The 8,179-nt window shown below is 39.6% G+C and overlaps 1 pseudogene; it reads right to left on the bottom strand.

Moving 5' to 3' along the window:
- Nucleotides 1-200: 200 nt before the first annotated feature.
- On the bottom strand, nt 201-7,550 carry LOC124958525 (KATNB1-like protein 1; annotated as a pseudogene).
- Nucleotides 7,551-8,179: the final 629 nt, after the last annotated feature.

Here is an 8,179-nt window from a genome sequence, read left to right as displayed (position 1 = left end):
TTGTTGAATTGAATGCTACTCCTTTTGGATATATTTCTATTTTAATATGAAATATATTGTTAAGAGTTTCATTAGTGAGTTCATTATGTGGCTTTTAAAAGACAAAAATGGTTTCAATTTCTTCCAAAGTTCACAATTCTCAGATGACCTTTTCCTGGAAATCATATAGTCATGGGTTGCTTGAATAACCAAATGCTCTTTCATAGATGAAATCTCTCAATGAGCTGCAATAAATAAACATTTACATCTTTAACTGTATTGCCAGTATATTCTGAAACCAAAATAAGATAGTTTCCCCCACTCAGTCCACTTAATTATTATTTTAAAATTTGAATATGCCCATAATTTATCATTTGTTCTGAAGATAGTCTGACCATCAACTTTTTATCACTTCTTGAAGCTGGTTTAAACTATTGCATGTTCCTCAAGTTTGCTTTTATGTAGTGATTTTACATGAGATAATAAGTCTACACAGCAGCCAAGTGAGATGTATTGTTTTTCTTCCTGTAAACTATTGGTGAGTACAGGAAGTCAGTCCATCAAACTCCAAGATCTGCTATCCTCACCAAGTAAGCTGCAAGTTCACTGACACTTATTTTTCTCTGCATTGAAGCTACATTCAATTTCAAATTCCTGCTGAACAATGTTTGTGTCATCATTTCATGATCCCAAGAATCCTCAGGGAAAAGAGCACTATATTTTAATGATGGACTTTCTGTCTGTGAATAATCAGACCCACTGGAGTTAACCAGATATATTCAACTATCTTGTCATAATCTCTCAGGCAGACTTTATCGGGGGCAATCCAAGATGGCGGCCTAGAGGGAGACTGCACCCCCAGTCGCTCCAGAACCCAGGAGTTAAGAAGGGGAGGCATTGAGAGACTCAGACTGAAATAGAGCCACAGGTGAGTCTGCCCACTGGGTAAAGCTCGGCCCGGGTGGCAGGCCCAGATAGAGGTGGCCTATCGGAGCCGGGCAGGGCAGCTAGAGTCATCCACAGGCAGCCCTGCGCACTCCGGCGGTGGGCCCCGCCCACACAGCCAGCTTCTCCAGTTTCTCGGAACGGAACTGGCCCACTAGTGAGAGCCTTTCTGACCAGAACAAGCTCCGAGTCCCGGAGCCAGTGCAGCGCAGCATACTCCGGCACGCAAGCAGCTTCAGGGACCAGGATAGGGCAGCCAGAGACCTCCCCAAGTAGCCTGGTCCCCTGCGGTGGGAGGTGCCTTTCAAGGCTAGCTTCTCAGACCAGACCACCCAGTGAGAGGTTTTCTACATAGAACCAGCCACAAGCCCCCGAACCAACGGAGAGCTTTGATCCGCAAGCAGCCTCTGGGATCAGGGCAGGGCAGCCAGAGACCTCTTCAGGTGGCTCTGCCCACTCCGGCTGCAGGCTCTCTTCACGGGGTGATCCAAGATGGCGGCCTAGAGGGTGACTGCACCCCCAGTCGCTCCAGAACCCAGGAGTTAAGAAGGGGAGGCATTGAGAGACTCGGACTGAAATAGAGCCACAGGTGAGTCTGCCCACTGGGTAAAGCTCAGCCCGGGTGGCAGGCCCAGATAGAGGTGGCTTATCGGAGCCGGGCAGGGCAGCTAGAGTCTTCCCAAGGTAGCCTTCCACACTCCGGCAGTGGGCTCCTCCCACACGGCCAGCTGCACGGTGCAGGCCCACATGAGAGCCTTTCCGCACAGAGCCAGTTCCAAACCATGGAACCAGTAGGGGGCTAGGGGCAGTTTTCTTCGGATGCGCTGCTTTATCAGATTCCTCCAAGACATCAGGCTACTGAAGGCTGGGAGGTGATACACTGGAAATCTACCGGGACACTATAAGCCAATAGCAGAAAACTGCAATATCTCAGGGTCCCACTGACAGCTGACCAATATGAGAAAACAAGGGAAGAAAATGTCCCAAACAAACCTAGATACTACATCAATAAAACCCAATGACAGCACAGCAGAAGAAATGTCAGAAAGGGAGTTCAGAATGTACGTAATTAAAACAATCAGGGAAGCTAATGAGGAGATGAAAGAGCAAATGCAGGCATTGAAGGAGGAGATGAAAGAGCAAATGCAGGCATTAAATGATCGCACCAATCAACAGTTAAAAGACCAAATATGGGAAGCAAGAGATCATTTCAATAAAGAGTTAGAGATACTGAAAAAAAAAAAACAAACTGAAATACTTGAAATGAAGGAAACAATAAACCAAGTTAAAAACTCCATAGAAAGCAAAACCAATAGGATAGAACACCTGGAAGACAGAACCTCAGACATTGAAGACAAATTATTTAATCTTGAAAGCAAAGTTGGCCAAACAGAAAAGATGGTAAGAAATCATGAACAGAATCTACAAGAATTATGGGATATCATGAAAAGGCCAAATTTGAGAATTATTGGGATTGAGGAAGACTTAGAGAAACAAACCAAAGGAATGAACAATCTGTTCAATGAAATAATATCAGAAAATTTCCCAAATCTGAAGAATGAAATGGAAAACCAAGTACAAGAGGCTTATAGGACTCCAAACATACAAAATTACAACAGACCCACACCAAAGCACATTATTATGAAAATACCTAACATACAAAATAAAGACAGAATTTTAAAGGCCGCGAGAGAAAAGAATCAAATTACATTCAGAGGGAAGCCAATAAGAATATCAGCAGATTTTTCAATCCAGACCCTAAAAGCTAGAAGGGCCTGGAACAACATATACCAAGCCCTGAAAGAAAACGGATGCCAACCAAGAATCTTATACCCAGCAAAACTTACCTTCAAATTTGACGATGAAATAAGATCCTTCCATGATAAACAAAAGCTAAAGGAATTTACAAAAAGAAAGCCAGCATTACAGAACATTCTCAGCAAAATATTCCATGAGGAAGAGATGAAAACAACGATGCAAATCAGCAACAGGAGGCGCTAGCCTAAAGGAATAGCCAAATAAAGGAGAAACCAAATCATGTCAAAAACAAATATGAGTCAATTGACTGGGAATACAAATCATATCACAATAATAACCCTGAATGTTAATGGCCTGAATTCATCAATCAAAAGACACAGACTGGCAGATTGGATTAAAAAGAAAAATACAACAATATGCTGCCTGCAAGAGACTCATCTCATAGAAAGAGACACCCATAGACTAAAGGTGAAAGGATGGGGAAAAACATACCATGCACATGGACACAGCAAAAAAGCTGGAGTATCCATCCTCATTTCAGATAATGTGGACTTCAAACCAAAACTAGTCAGAAGGGATAAAGAAGGACATTACATGCTGCTTAAGGGAAGCATAAATCAGCAAGACATAACAATCATAAATATCTATGCCCCGAACATTGGCTCATCCACGTACGTCAAACAAATCCTTCTCAATTCCAGAAATCAAATAGACCACAACACAATAATACTAGGCGATTTTAACACACCTCTCTCACCACTGGATAGATCGTCCAAACAAAAATTGAATAAAGAAACTATAGATCTCAACAACACAATCAACAATTTAGACTTAATGGACATATATAGAATATACCATCCAACAAAGAACGAATACACTTTCTTCTCAGCAGCACATGGATCCTTCTCTAAAATAGACCATATTTTATGCCACAAAGCTACTGTCAGCAAATACAAGAAGATAGAGATACTACCTTGTACTCTATCAGATCATAATGGATTGAAATTAGAAATAAATGACAGAATAAAAAACAGAAACTTCTCCAATACCTGGAGATTAAATAATACACTATTATATGATGAATGGATAACAGAAGACATCAGGAGGGAAATAAAAAAATTCCTAGAAGTAAACGAGAACAAAGACACATCATATCAAAATCTCTGGGACACTATGAAAGCAGTACTTAGAGGAAGATTTATTTCATGGGGCGCATTCAAAAAAAGAAGTAGAAATCCACAAATAAACGACTTAACACTACAGCTCAAAGCGCTAGAAAAAGAAGAGCAGAACAATACCAAAAGTAGTAGAAGACAGGAAATAGTTAAAATCAGAGCCGAAATCAACGAAATTGAAACAAAAGAAACAATTGGAAAAATTAACAAAATAAATAGTTGGTTCTTTGAAAAAATAAACAAAATTGATAAACCCTTAGCCACACTAACAAAGAGAAAGAGGGAGAAAACTCAAATTACTAAAATTCGGAATGAACAAGGAAACATCACAACAGACACGAGTGAAATACAAAACATAATTAGAAGCTATTTCAAAAATCTATACTCCAACAAAACAAAAAACCTCGAAGACATCAACAAATTTCTAGAGACATATGAATTACCTAAACTGAACGAAGAGGACATACACAACTTAAACAAACCAATTTCAAGCAATGAAATAGAAGAGGTCATCAAAAGCCTACCAACAAAGAAAAGTCCAGGACCAGCGGTAAGAATGAAGGAAAGAAGGACTGTGTAGAGGGAAAAGAGGGGTGGGAGGGGTGGGGGGGAGGGGAAAAATAAAATAAACATCATTACCCTATGTAAACGTAAAAAAAAAAAAAAAAGAAAACAGAAAAAAAAAAAAAAAAGAAAAGTCCAGGACCAGATGGGTTCTCAGCCGAGTCTACAAAACCTTTAAAGAAGAGCTCATTCCAATACTCCTCAAACTATTCCATGAAATAGAAGAGGAGGGAACCCTCCCAAACTCGTTCTATGAAGCCAATATCACCCTGATACCTAAACCAGACAGAGACACATCGAGGAAAGAAAATTTCAGACCAATATCCTTAATGAACATCGACGCAAAAATTCTCAACAAAATTTTAGCAAATCGCATACAAATATATATTAAAAAGATAGTGCACCACGATCAAGTGGGTTTTATCCCAGGGATGCAAGGTTGGTTCAACATTCGGAAATCAATAAATGTCATTCACCATATCAACAGACTTAAAGTTAAGAATCACATGATTATTTCAATAGATGCAGAAAAAGCATTCGATAAAATACAGCATCCCTTCATGCTCAAAACACTAGAAAAAATTGGGGTAGTGGGAACATTTCTTAACATTATAAAGGCAATCTACGCTAAGCCCATGGCTAATATCATTCTAAATGGTGAAAAACTGAAAGCGTTCCCTCTAAAAACTGGAACAAGGCAGGGATGCCCTCTTTCACCGCTTCTATTCAACATCATCCTTGAGACTCTAGCCAGAGCAATCAGACAAACCAAAGAAATTAAAGGGATACGAATAGGAAAAGAAGAACTCAAACTATCCCTGTTTGCTGATGACATGATTATATATTTAGAGGAACCTGGAAATTCCACCAGAAAACTTTTAGGACTCATAAGTGAATTCAGTAAAGTAGCAGGTTACAAGATCAATGCTCATAAATCCAATGCATTTTTATACATAAGTGATGAATCTTCAGAAAGAGAAATTAGGAAAACTACCCCATTCACAATAGCATCGAAAAAAATAAAATACTTGGGAATCAATCTCACAAAAGAGGTGAAAGACCTCTACAATGAGAACTACAGAACACTAAAGAAAGAAATTAAAGAAAACCTTAGAAGATGGAAAGATCTCCCATGTTCCTGGATAGGCAGAATTAATATTGTCAAAATGGCTATACTACCTAAAGTGCTATACAGATTCAATGCAATTCCAATTAAAATCCCAATGATGTACCTTGCAGAAATAGAGCAAGCAATTATGAAATTCATCTGGAAGAGTAAAAAACCTAGATTAGCTAAAGCAATCCTCAGTAGAAAGAGCGAAGCAGGGGGTATTGCAATACCAGATCTTCAACTCTACTACAAAGCAATAGTAACAAAAACGGCATGGTATTGGCACCAAAATAGACAGGTAGATCAATGGTACAGAATGGAGGACATGGACACAAACCCAAATAAATACAATTTTCTCATAGTAGACAAAGGTGCCAAAAATATGCAATGGAGAAAAGATAGCCTCTTCAACAAATGGTGCTGGGAAAACTGGAAAACCATATGCAACAGAATGAAATTAAACCCCTATCTCTCACCCTACACAAAACTCAACTCAAAATGGATCAAGGACCTCGGAATCAGACCAGAGACCCTGCATCTTATAGAAGAAAAAGTAGGTCCAAATCTTCAACTTGTTGGCTTAGGATCAGACTTCCTTAACAGGACTCCCATAGCACAAGAAATAAAAGCAAGAATCAACAACTGGGATAGATTCAAACTTAAAAGCTTTCTCTCAGCAAAGGAAACTATCAGCAATGTGAAGAGAGAGCCTACAGAGTGGGAGAATATCTTTGCCAACCATACCTCAGATAGAGCGCTAATTTCCAGAATCTATAAAGAACTCAAAAAACTCTACACGAAGAATACAAATAATCCAATCAACAAATGGGCTAAGGAAATGAACAGACACTTCACAGAAGAAGATGTACAAGTAATCAACAGATATATGAAAAAATGTTCAACATCCCTAGTAATAAGGGAAATGCAAATCAAAACTACCCTAAGATTTCATCTCACCCCAATTAGAATGGCGATTATCAAGAATACAAGCAACAATAGGTGTTGGCGAGCATGTGGGGAGAAAGGTACACTCATACATTGCTGGTGGGGTTGCAAATTAGTGCAGCCACTCTGGAAAGCAGTGTGGAGATTCCTCAGAAAGCTTGGAATGGAAACACCATTTGACCCAACTATCCCACTCCTTGGTCTATACCCAAAGGACTTAAAATCAGCATACTACAGAGATACAGCCACATCAATGTTCATTGCTGCTCAATTCACCATAGCCAGATTGTGGAACCAACCTAGATGCCCTTCAGTTGATGAATGGATAAAGAAACTGTGGCATATATATACAATGGAATATTACTCCGCAATGAAGAATGACAAAATTATGGCATTTGTAGGCAAATGGACGAAATTGGAGGACATCATGCTAAGTGAGATAAGCCAATCTCAAAAAACTAAAGGACAAATGATCTCGCTGATAAGCGGATGAGGACATATAATGGGGGGTGGGAGGGGTTAGCATTAGGTTTAAGGTTAGGTTTAGGGTTAGGGATAAGGAGAGCGGTAAGAATGAAGGAAAGAAGGACTGTATAGAGGGAAAAGAGGGGTGGGAGGGGTGGGGGGGAAGGGAAAAAAAATAAACATCATTGCCCTATGTAAACGTATGATTACACAAATGGTATGCATTGACTCTATGTACAAATAGAGAAACAACATGTATCCCATTTGTATACAATAAAAAAAAAAAAAAGAAAAAAAAAATCTCTCAGGCAGGTGGCCTTCACAGGACAGTTCATTTTCTTTATTTGCCATGTCTCAGCCCTGATATAAGGGACATTTTTTCTTTTTTCCCTATCAGGAAGATCTGGATAAGAACGAAATAACTTTCTGTTATAGATATCCTTACATAGTCTATCTGGGTATTTCACAGCTGGTTTGTAGAATTCTTAAGCTCTTTCATGTTCTTATTATTCAAATTAGAGATCCTTATTTCTAGGAACATCAATGGAAAGATCTTCAATGTTATAGAAAAAGTTCCATTTTTTTAACACTGTGGTTTCAGATACCATAATCTTTTAAATACCAGTACCTCATACTACCTCAAGGCACATCAACTTAACTCTGGCTACAACCTTGAGTATCCCTTAGCTCCCAGAGGTGCCTTTTTGGGACCAGATTCCCATTGGGAGAGCTCCTCATGGGTGGGACACCTGAGGCATCTGCCCAATGGTGGACTCAGCCCTTTCAGGTCTCAAAGGACCAGAGGGAAGGGGAGGAACTAAAGTACATGAACTATTAAAAGCAATATAGTTAGTTTGATTTTCAGAAAAGTTTCACCAATTTAACTCCCATCCATTGGGGATAAAATTAAAGATTTGGGAATATCTTGGCCCATCTTGTGTTGCTATAACAAAATCCCTGATACTGGATACATTTTATAAAGGAAAGAGGTTCATTTAGTTCACAGTTTTGGAGGCTGAAAGTTCAGAATCAAGCAGCCCAATTTGTTTGACTGCTGGTGAGGGTTTTCTGGCTAAATCAAAACATGTTGGAAGGTATCACATGTTGGCAGCATGTGCAAGAGCAGGGAGTGGTGCCTGTGGAAGAGGTTACATGGTGAGAGAAGCAGCAACAGGTCAGTGAGGGACCAGGTTTGCTTTTTGTCTAACAGCTCACTTTTGTGGAAGATAATCCACTC

The sequence above is a fragment of the Sciurus carolinensis genome, chromosome 1, assembly GCF_902686445.1.
Source record: "Sciurus carolinensis chromosome 1, mSciCar1.2, whole genome shotgun sequence".
Lineage (NCBI taxonomy): Eukaryota > Metazoa > Chordata > Mammalia > Rodentia > Sciuridae > Sciurus > Sciurus carolinensis.
Note: the sequence above shows the minus strand (reverse complement) of the source record. Positions and strands in the feature narration are given on the sequence as shown.